General features: G+C 46.7%; 1 protein-coding gene across 1 annotated transcript in view; it reads right to left on the reverse strand.

Annotated features, from left to right (window-relative positions):
* Positions 1-13,291, reverse strand: part of ap5z1 (adaptor related protein complex 5 subunit zeta 1) — a gene marked incomplete at its 5' end in the record, with an annotated part of 92,295 nt that overhangs the window by 42,281 nt on the left and 36,723 nt on the right. The gene's annotated exons all lie outside the window — the stretch shown is intronic.

Raw genomic sequence — 13,291 nt, forward strand, 5'->3', positions numbered from 1 at the left:
CCTACCTACATGTACACATTACCTCAACTAACCTGTACCCTTCACCCCTACCTACATGTACACATTACCTCAACTAACCTGTACCCTTCACCCCTACCTACATGTACACATTACCTCAACTAACCTGTACCCTTCACCCTACATACATGTACCCTTCACCCCACCTACATGTACCCTTCACCCCTACCTACATGTACCCTTCACCCCTACCTACATGTACCCATTCACCTTACCTACATGTACCATGTACCTTAACCTGTACATTTCAACTACCTACATGTACCCTTCACCCCTACCTACATGTACACATTACCTCAACTAACCTGTACCCTTCACTCCCTACCTACATGTACACATTACCTCAACTAACCTGTACCTTCACCCCTACCTACATGTACACTTCACCCTACTAACATGTACCCTTCACCCCTACCTACATGTACACATTACCTCAACTAACCTGTACCTTCACCCCTACCTACATGTACCTTCACCCCTACCTACATGTACACATTACCTCAACTAACCTGTACCCTTCACCCCTACCTACATGTACCCTTCACCCCTACCTACATGTACACATTACCTCAACTAACCTGTACCCTTCACCCCTACCTACATGTACCCTTCACCCCTACCTACATGTACACATTACCTCAACTAACCTGTACCCTTCACTCCCTACCTACATGAACCCTTCACCCCTACCTACATGTACACATTACCTCAACTAACCTGTACCCTTCACCCCTACCTACATGTACCCTTCACCCCTACCTACATGTACCCTTCACCCCTACCTACATGTACACATTACATTACCTAACTAACCTGTACCCTTCACCCCTACCTACATGTACCCTTCACCCCTACCTACATGTACACATTACCTCAACTAACCTGTACCCTTCACTCCTACCTACATGTACACATTACCTCAACTAACCTGTACCCTTCACTCCCTACCTACATGTACACATTACCTCAACTAACCTGTACCCTTCACCCCTACCTACATGTACCCTTCACTCCTACCTACATGTACACATTACCTCAACTAACCTGTACCCTTCACCCCTACCTACATGTACACATTACCCCAACTAACCTGTACCCTTCACCCCTACCTACATGTACCCTTCACCCCTACCTACATGTACCCTTCACATTGTACCCTCAACTAACCTGTACCCTTCACCCCTACCTACATGTACACATTACCTCAACTAACCTGTACCCTTCACCCCTACCTACATGTACCCTTCACCCTACCTACATGTACACATTACCTCAACTAACCTGTACCCTTCACCCTACCTACATGTACCCTTCACCCCTACCTACATGTACACATTACCCAACTAACCTGTACCCTTCACCCCTACCTACATGTACCCTTCACCCCTACCTACATGTACACATTACCTCAACTAACCTGTACCCTTCACCCCTACCTACATGTACCCTTCACCCCTACCTACATGTACCCTTCACCCCTACCTACATGTACACATTACCTCAACTAACCTGTACCCTTCACCCCTACCTACATGTACCCTTCACCCCTACCTACATGTACCCTTCACCCCTACCTACATGTACCCTTCACCCCTACCTACATGTACACATTACCTCAACTAACCTGTACCCTTCACCCCTACCTACATGTACCCTTCACCCCTACCTACATGTACACATTACCTCAACTAACCTGTACCCTTCACCCCTACCTACATGTACACATTACCTCAACTAACCTGTACCCTTCACCCCTACCTACATGTACCCTTCACCCCTACCTACATGTACACATTACCTCAACTAACCTGTACCCTTCACCCTACCTACATGTACCCTTCACTCCCTACATGTACACATTACCTCAACTAACCTGTACCCTTCACCCCTACCTACATGTACACATTCACCTCAACTAACCTGTACCCATTACTCAACCTAACATGTACCTTACCCCTACCTACATGTACCCTTCACTCCTACCTACATGTACACATTACCTCAACTAACCTGTACCCTTCACCCCTACCTACATGTACACATTACCTCAACTAACCTGTACCCTACCTACATGTACCCTTCACACCTACATGTACACATTACCTCAACTAACCTGTACCCTTCACCCCTACCTACATGTACACATTACCTCAACTAACCTGTACCCTTCACCTACATGTACCCTTCACCTACATGTACACATTACCTCAACTAACCTGTACCTTCACCCCTACCTACATGTACCCTTCACTCCCTACCTACATGTACACATTACCTCAACTAACCTGTACCTTCACCCCTACCTACATGTACCCTTCACTACCTACATGTACACATTACCTCAACTAACCTGTACCCTTCACCCCTACCTACATGTACACATTACCTCAACTAACCTGTACCCTTCACCCCTACCTACATGTACACATTACCTCAACTAACCTGTACCCTTCACCCCTACCTACATGTACACATTACCTCAACTAACCTGTACCCTTCACCCCTACCTACATGTACCCTTCACCCTACCTACATGTACCCTTACTCCTACCTACATGTACCCTTCACCTACCACATGTACCCTTCACACCTACATGTACCCTTCACCCTACCTACATGTACCCTTCACCCCTACCTACATGTACCCTTCACTTTTTACCCATGTACCCTTCACCCCTACCTACATGTACCCTTCACCCCTACCTACATGTACACATTACCTCAACTAACCTGTACCCTTCACCCCTACCTACATGTACCCTTCACCCCTACCTACATGTACACATTACCTCAACTAACCTGTACCTTCACCCCTACCTACATGTACCCTTCACCCCTACCTACATGTACACATTACCTCAACTAACCTGTACCCTTCACCCCTACCTACATGTACCCTTCACCCCTACCTACATGTACACATTACCTCAACTAACCTGTACCCTTCACCCCTACCTACATGTACCCTTCACCCCTACCTACATGTACACATTACCTCAACTAACCTGTACCCTTCACCCTACCTACATGTACCCTTCACCCTACCTACATGTACACATTACCTCAACTAACCTGTACCCTTCACCCCTACCTACATGTACCCTTCACCCCTACCTACATGTACCCTTCACCCCTACCTACATGTACACATTACCTCAACTAACCTGTACCCTTCACCCCTACCTACATGTACACATTACCTCAACTAACCTGTACCCTTCACCCCTACCTACATGTACACATTACCTCAACTAACCTGTACCCTTCACCCCTACCTACATGTACCCTTCAACCCTACCCATGTACCCTTCACCCTACCTACATGTACCCTTCACCCCTACTACCTACATGTACCCTTCACCCCTACCTACATGTACCCTTCACCCCTACCTACATGTACACATTACCTCAACTAACCTGTACCCTTCACCCCTACCTACATGTACCCTTCACTACCTACATGTACACATTACCCCAACTAACCTGTACCCTTCACCACCTACATGTACCCTTCCTACATGTACCTAACTAACCTGTACCCTTCACCTACTACCTACATGTACACATTACCTCAACTAACCTGTACCCTTCACCCCTACCTACATGTACCCTTCACCCTACCTACATGTACACTTACACATGTACCCTTCACCCCTACCTACATGTACCCTTCACCCCTACCTACATGTACACATTACCTCAACTAACCTGTACCCTTCACCCTACCTACATGTACACATTACCTCAACTAACCTGTACCCTTCACCCCTACCTACATGTACCCTTCACACCTACATGTACACATTACCTTCAACTAACCTGTACCCTTCACTCCCTACCTACATGTACACATTACCTCAACTAACCTGTACCCTTCACCCCTACCTACATGTACACATTACCTCAACTAACCTGTACCCTTCACCCCTACCTACATGTACCCTTCACCCCTACCTACATGTACACATTACCTCAACTAACCTGTACCCTTCACCCCTACCTACATGTACCCTTCACCCCTACCTACATGTACACATTACCTCAACTAACCTGTACCCTTCACCCCTACCTACATGTACACATTACCTCAACTAACCTGTACCCTTCACCCCTACCTACATGTACACATTACCTCAACTAACCTGTACCCTTCACCCCTACCTACATGTACACATTACCTCAACTAACCTGTACCCTTCACCCCTACCTACATGTACCCTTCACCCCTACCTACATGTACCTTCACTAACCTGTACCTTCACCCCTACCTACATGTACCCTTCACCCTACCTACATGTACCCTTCACCCCTACCTACATGTACCCTTCACCCCTACCTACATGTACCTACTAACCTGTACCCTTCACCCCTACCTACATGTACACATTACCTCAACTAACCTGTACCCTTCACCCCTACCTACATGTACCCTTCACCCCTACCTACATGTACACATTACCTCAACTAACCTGTACCCTTCACCCCTACCTACATGTACCCTTCACCCCTACCTACATGTACACATTACCTCAACTAACCTGTACCCTTCACCCCTACCTACATGTACCCTTCACCCTACCTACATGTACACATTACCTCAACTAACCTGTACCCTTCACCCCTACCTACATGTACCCTTCACCCCCTACCTACATGTACACATTACCTCAACTAACCTGTACCCTTCACCCCTACCTACATGAACCCTTCACTCCCTACCTACATATACACATTACCTCAACTAACCTGTACCCTTCACCCCTACCTACATGTACCCTTCACCCTACCTACATGAACCATTCACCTACCTCAACCTCAACTAACCTGTACCCTTCCTACCTACATGTACACATTACCTCAACTAACCTGTACCCTTCACCCCTACCTACATGTACACATTACCTCAACTAACCTGTACTCTTCACCCCTACCTACATGTACCCTTCACCCCTACCTACATGTACCCTTCACCCTACCTACATGTACCCTTACCCCTACATAACATGTACCCTTCACCCCTACCTACATGTACCCTTCACCCCTACCTACATGTACATTACCTCAACTAACCTGTACCCTTCACCCCTACCTACATGTACCCTTCACTCCCTACCTACATGTACACATTACCTCAACTAACCTGTACCCTTCACCCCTACCTACATGTACCCTTCACCCCTACCTACATGTACACATTACCTCAACTAACCTGTACCCTTCACCCCTACCTACATGTACCCTTCACCTACCTACATGTACACATTACCTCAACTAACCTGTACTCCTTCACTTCTACCTACATGTACCCTTCACCCCTACCTACATGTACCATTCACCCCTACCTACATGTACCCTTCACCCCTACCTACATGTACCCTTCACCTACCTACATGTACACATTACCTCAACTAACCTGTACCCTTCACCCCTACCTACATGTACACATTACCTCAACTAACCTGTACCCTTCACCCCTACCTACATGTACCCTTACCCAACCTACATGTACCCTTTACCCCTACCTACATGTACCCTTCACCCTACCTACATGTACCCTTCACCCCTACATAACATGTACCCTTCACCCCTACCTACATGTACACATTACCTCAACTAACCTGTACCCTTCACTAACCTACCTACATGTACCCTTCACTCCCTACCTACATGTACACATTACCTCAACTAACCTGTACCCTTCACCCCTACCTACATGTACCCTTCACTTCACCTACCTACATGTACACATTACCTCAACTAACCTGTACCCTTCACCCTACCTACATGTACCCTTCACTACCTACATGTACACATTACCTCAACTAACCTGTACCCTTCACCCCTACCTACATGTACACCTTCACCCCTACCTAACATGTACACATTTCAACTAACCTGTACCCTTCACCCTACCTACATGTACCCTTCACTTCTACCTACATGTACACATTACCTCAACTAACCTGTACCCTTCACCATGTACCATTCACCCCTACCTACATGTACCCTTCACCCCTACCTACATGTACACATTACCTCAACTAACCTGTACCCTTCACCCCTACCTACATGTACACATTACCTCAACCTAACCTGTACCCTTCACCCCTACCTACATGTACCCTTCACCCCTACCTACATGTACACATTACCTCAACTAACCTGTACCTTCACTTTCTACCTACATGTACACATTACCTCAACTAACCTGTACCCTTCACTCCTACCTACATGTACACATTACCTCAACTAACCTGTACTCTTCACCCCTACCTACATGTACCCTTCACCCCTACCTACATGTACACATTACCTCAACTAACCTGTACCCTTCACCCTACCTACATGTACCCTTCACCCCTACCTACATGTACACATTACCTCAACTAACCTGTACCCTTCACTCCTACCTACATGTACACATTACCTCAACTAACCTGTACCCTTCACTCCCTACCTACATGTACACATTACCTCAACTAACCTGTACCCTTCACCCCTACCTACATGTACACATTACCTCAACTAACCTGTACCCTTTCACCCCTACCTACATGTACCCTTCACCCCTACCTACATGTACACATTACCCTCAACTAACCTGTACCCTTCACGCCTACCTACATGTACCCTTCACCCCTACCTACATGTACCCTTCACCCCTACCTACATGTACCCTTCACCCAACCTACATGTACCCTTCACCCCTACATACATGTACCCTTCACCCCTACCTACATGTACACATTACTAACAACCTGTACCCTTCACCCCTACCTACATGTACCCTTCACCCCTACCTACATGTACACATTACCTCAACTAACCTGTACCCACCCCTACCTACATGTACCCTTCACCCCTACCTACATGTACACATTACCTTCAACTAATGTACCCTTCACCCCTACCTACATGTACCCTTCACCCCTACCATTACCTCAACTAACCTGTACCCTTCACCCCTACCTACATGTACACATTACCTCAACTAACCTGTACCTTCACCCCTACCTACATGTACCCTTCACCCCTACCTACATGTACCCTTCACCCCTACCTACATGTACCCTTCACCCCTACATACATCCACCCTTCACCCCTACATACATGTACCCTTCACCCTACCTACATGTACACATTACCTCAACTAACCTGTACCCTTCACCCCTACCTACATGTACACATACACATTACCTCAACTAACCTGTACCCTTCACCCCTACCTACATGTACCCTTCACCCCTACCTATGTACACATTACCTCAACTAACCTGTACCCCTCACCCCTACCTACATGTACCCTTCACCCCTACCTACATGTACACATTACCTCAACTAACCTGTACCCTTCACCTACCTACATGTACCCTTCACCCTACCTACATGTACACATTACCTCAACTAACCTGTACTACCCCTACCTACATGTACCCTTCACCCTACCTACATGTACACATTACCTCAACTAACCTGTACCCTTCACCCCTACCTACATGTACCCTTCACCCTACCTACCTGTACCCTTCACCCCTACCTACATGTACACATTACCTCAACTAACCTGTACCCTTCACCCCTACCTACATGTACACATTACCTCAACTAACCTGTACCCTTCACCCCTACCTACATGTACCCTTCACCCCTACCTACATGTACACATTACTAACTAACCTGTACCCTTCACTTCTACCTACATGTACACATTACCTCAACTAACCTGTACCCTTCACTCCCTACCTACATGTACACATTACCTCAACTAACCTGTACCCTTCACCCCTACCTACATGTACACATTACCTCAACTAACCTGTACCCTTCACCCCTACCTACATGTACCCTTCACCCACCTACATGTACACATTACCTCAACTAACCTGTACCCTTCACCCCTACCTACATGTACCCTTCACCCAACTAACCTGTACACGTACCTACATGTACCCTTCACCCTACCTACATGTACCCTTCACTACCTACATGTACCCTTCACCCCTACCTAACCTGTACCCACCCCTACCTACATGTACCCTTCAACTACCTACATGTACACATTACCTCAACTAACCTACCCTTCACCCCTACCTACATGTACCCTTCACTAACCTACATGTACACATTACCTCAACTAACCTGTACCTTCACCTACCTACATGTACCCTTCACCCCTACCTACATGTACACATTACCTCAACTAACCTGTACCCTTCACCCCTACCTACATGTACCCTTCACTCCCTACCTACATGTACACATTACCTCAACTAACCTGTACCTTCACCCCTACCTACATGTACACATTACCTCAACTAACCTGTACCCTTTCACCCCTACCTACATGTACCCTTCACCCCTACCTACATACCTATGTACACATTACCTCAACTAACCTGTACCCTTCACCCTACCTACATGTACCCTTCACCCCTACCTACATGTACACATTACCTCAACTAACCTGTACCCCTACCTACATGTACACATTACCTCAACTAACCTGTACCCTTCACCTACCTACATGTACACATTACCTCAACTAACCTGTACCCTTCACCCCTACCTACATGTACCCTTCACCTACATACATGTACACATTACCAACTAACCTGTACCCTTCACTTCTCTACCTACATGTACACATTACCTCAACTAACCTGTACCCTTCACCCTCTACCTACATGTACACATTACCTCAACTAACCTGTACCTTCACCCCTACCTACATGTACCCTTCACACATGTACCATCAACTAACCTGTACCTTTCACCCCTACCTACATGTACCCTTCACCCCTACCTACATGTACACATTACCTCAACTAACCTGTACCCTTACATGTACCCTTCCCTACATGTACCCTTTCACCCCTACCTACATGTACCCTTCACCTTCTACCTACATGTACACATTACCTCAACTAACCTGTACCTTTCACTCCCTACCTACATGTACACATTACCTCAACTAACCTGTACCCTTCACCCCTACCTACATGTACCCTTCACTTCCTACATGTACCTTCACCCCTACATGTACCTTCACCTAACTATGTACCCTTCAATTACTACCTACATGTACCCTTCACCCTACCTACATGTACACATTACCTCAACTAACCTGTACCCTTCACCCCTACCTACATGTACCCTTCACCTCCCTACCTACATGTACACATTACCTCAACTAACCTGTACCCTTCACCCCTACCTACATGTACACATTACCTCAACTAACCTGTACCCTTCACCCCTTACATGTACCCTTCACCCCTACCTACATGTACACATTACCTCAACTAACCTGTACCTTCACCCCTACCTACATGAACCCTTCACCCCTACCTACATGTACACATTACCTCAACTAACCTGTACCCTTCACCCTACCTACATGTACACATTACCTCAACTAACCTGTACCCTTCACCCCTACCTACATGTACCCTTCACCCTACCTACATGTACACATTACCTCAACTAACCTGTACCCTTCACCCCTACCTACATGTACCCTTCAACTAACCCTACCTACACACATTACCTCAACTAACCTGTACCCTTCACCCCTACCTACATGTACCCTTCACCCTACCTACATGTACACATTACACCCAACTAACCTGTACCTTCACATACATGTACACATTACCTCAACTAACCTGTACCTTCACCCCTACCTACATGTACACATTACCTCAACTACCTGTACCCTTCACCCCTACCTACATGTACACTTACAACTAACCTACCTACATGTACCCTTCACCCCTACTAACATGTACCCTTCACCCCTACTACATGTACCCTTCACCCCTACCTACATGTACTTCTCCCTACACATGTACCTTACTTCAACTAACCTGTACCCTTCACCCCTACCTACATGTACACATTACCTCAACTAACCTGTACCTTCACCCCTACCTACATGTACCCTTCACCAATCAACTAACCTGAACCCCCCTACCACATACCTACATGTACACATTACCTCAACTAACCTGTACCCTTCACCCCTACCTACATGTACACATTACCTCAACTAACCTGTACCCTTCACCCCTACCTACATGTACACATTACCTCAACTAACCTGTACCCTTCACCCCTACCTACATGTACACATTACCTCACTAACCTGTACCCTACCTCACCCCTACCTACATGTACCCTTCACCCCTACCTACATGTACACATTACCTCAACTAACCTGTACCCTTCACCCCTACCTACATGTACACCTCAACTCACCCCTACCTACATGTACCTACCCTACATGTACACATTACCTCAACTAACACCCTTCACTACCTACATGTACCCTTCACCCCTACCTACATGTACCCTTAACCTGTACCCTTCTACCTACATGTACACATTACCTCAACTAACCTGTACCCTTCACCCCTACCTACATGTACCCTTCACCCCTACATACACATTACCTCAACTAACCTAACCCCTACCTACATGTACCCTTCACCCCTACCTACATGTACCCATTACCATTACCTCAACTAACCTGTACCCTTCACCCCTACCTACATGTACCCCTCAACTAACCTGTACCCATTCACCCCTACCTACATGTACACATTACAACTAACCTGTACCCTTCACCCCTACCTACATGTACCCTTCACCCCTACCTACATGTACACATTACCTCAACTAACCTGTACCCTTCACCCCTACCTACATGTACCCTTCACCCCTACCTACATGTACACATTACCTCAACTAACCTGTACCCTTCACCCCTACCTACATGTACACTTACCCAACTAACCTGTACCCTTCACCCCTACCTACATGTACACATTACCTCAACTAACCTGTACCCTTCACCCTACCTACATGTACACATTACCTCAACTAACCTGTACACATTACCCCTACCTACATGTACTACCTGTGTACCCTTCACCCTACCTACATGTGTACTTCACGCATATGTACCTTCAACCCCTACTACATGTACCTTCACCCCTACCTACATGTACCCTTCAACCTACATGTACCCTTCACCCCTACCTACATGTACCCTTCACCCCTACCTACATGTACACATTACCTCAACTAACCTGTACCTTCTTCACCCCTACCTACATGTACCCTTCACCCCTACCTACATGTACACATTACCTCAACTAACCTGTACCCTTCTACCTACATGTTCACATGTACACATTACAACTAACCTGTACCCTTCACCCTACCTACATGTACCCTTCACCCCTACCTACATGTACACATTACCTCAACTAACCTGTACCCTTCACCCCTACCTACATGAACCCTTCACCTACATGTACACATTACCTCAACTAACCTGTACCTTCACCCCTACCTATGTACATTACCTACCTGTACCTCTTCACCCCTACCTACATGTACACTTACACCCCTACCTACATGTACACACATTACCTCAACTAACCTGTACACCCTACCTCACCCTTCACCCCTACCTACATGTACTACTAACCTGTACCCTTCACCCCTACCTACATGTACACAATAACCTCCACCCTAATGTACCCCTACCTCCCCTACCTACATGTACCCTTCACCCCTACCTCATGTACTTCAACCTACATGTACCCTTCACCCTACCTACATGTACACCCTCAACTTCACCCTACCTACATGTACACATTACCTCAACTAACCTGTACCCCCTCCCCACATACACACCCTACCTCATACCTACATGTACCCTTCACCCCTACCTACATGTACACATTACCTCAACTAACCTGTACCCTTCACCCCTACCTACATGTACACATTACCTCAACTACCCCTACCTACATGTACCCTTCACCCCTACCTACATGTACACATTACCTCAACTAACCTGTACCCTTCACCCTACCTACATGTACACATTACCTCAACTAACCTGTACCTTCACCCCTACCTGTGTACCCTTCACACCTACATGTACACATTACCTCAACTAACCTGTACCCTTCACCCTACCTCATGTACCCTTCACCCCTACCTACATGTACCCTTCACCCCTACCTACATGTACACATTACCTCAACTAACCTGTACCCTTCACCCCTACCTACATGTACCCATTCAACTAACCTACCTACCTATGTACACATTACCTCAACTAACCTGTACCTTCACCCCTACCTACATGTACACATTACCTCAACTAACCTGTACCCTTCACCCCTACCTACATGTACACATTACCTCAACTAACCTGTACCCTTCACCCCTACCTACATGTACCCTTCACCCCTACCTACATGTACACATTACCTCAACTAACCTGTACCCTTCACCCCTACCTACATGTACCCTTCACCCTACCTACATGTACACATTACCTCAACTAACCTGTACCCTTCACCCCTTGTACACATTACCTCAACTAACCTGTACCCTTCACCCCTACCTACATGTACCCAACTAACCTGTACCCTTCACCCCTACCTACATGTACACATTACCTCAACTAACCTGTACCCTTCACCCTACCTACCCCCTACCTACATGTACCCTTCACCCCTACCTACATGTACACATTACCTCAACCCTAACCTGTACCCTTCACTAACTACCTACATGTACCCTTCACCCCTACCTACATGTACACATTCACCCCTACCTACATGTACCCTTCACCCCTACCTACATGTACACATTACCTCAACTAACCTGTTCACCCCTTCATGTACCCTTCACCCCTACCTACATGTACACATTACCTCAACTAACCTGTACCCTTCACCCCTACCTACATGTACCATTACAACTAACCTGTACCTCCCCTAACATGTACACATTACCTCAACTAACCTACCCTTCACCCTTCACCCCTACCTACATGTACACATTACCTCAACTAACTTGTACCCTTCACCCCTACCTACATGTACACATTACCTCAACTAACCTGTACCCTTCACCCCTACCTACATGTACCCTTCACCCCTACCTACATGTACACATTACCTCAACTAACCTGTGCCCTTCACCCTACCTACATGTACCCTTCACCCCTACCTACTAACACCCCTGTACACATTACCTCAACTAACCTGTACCCTTCACCCCTACCTACATGTACACATTACCTCAACTAACCTGTACCCTTCACCCCTACCTACATGTACCCTTCACCCCTACCTACATGTACCCTTCCACACCTACATGTACCCTTCACCCCTACCTACATGTACCCTTCACCCCTACCTACATGTACACATTACCTCAACTAACCTGTACCCTTCACCCCTACCTA

This window comes from Oncorhynchus nerka, unplaced genomic scaffold (assembly GCF_034236695.1).
Source record: "Oncorhynchus nerka isolate Pitt River unplaced genomic scaffold, Oner_Uvic_2.0 unplaced_scaffold_720, whole genome shotgun sequence".
Classification (NCBI taxonomy): Eukaryota; Metazoa; Chordata; class Actinopteri; order Salmoniformes; family Salmonidae; genus Oncorhynchus; species Oncorhynchus nerka.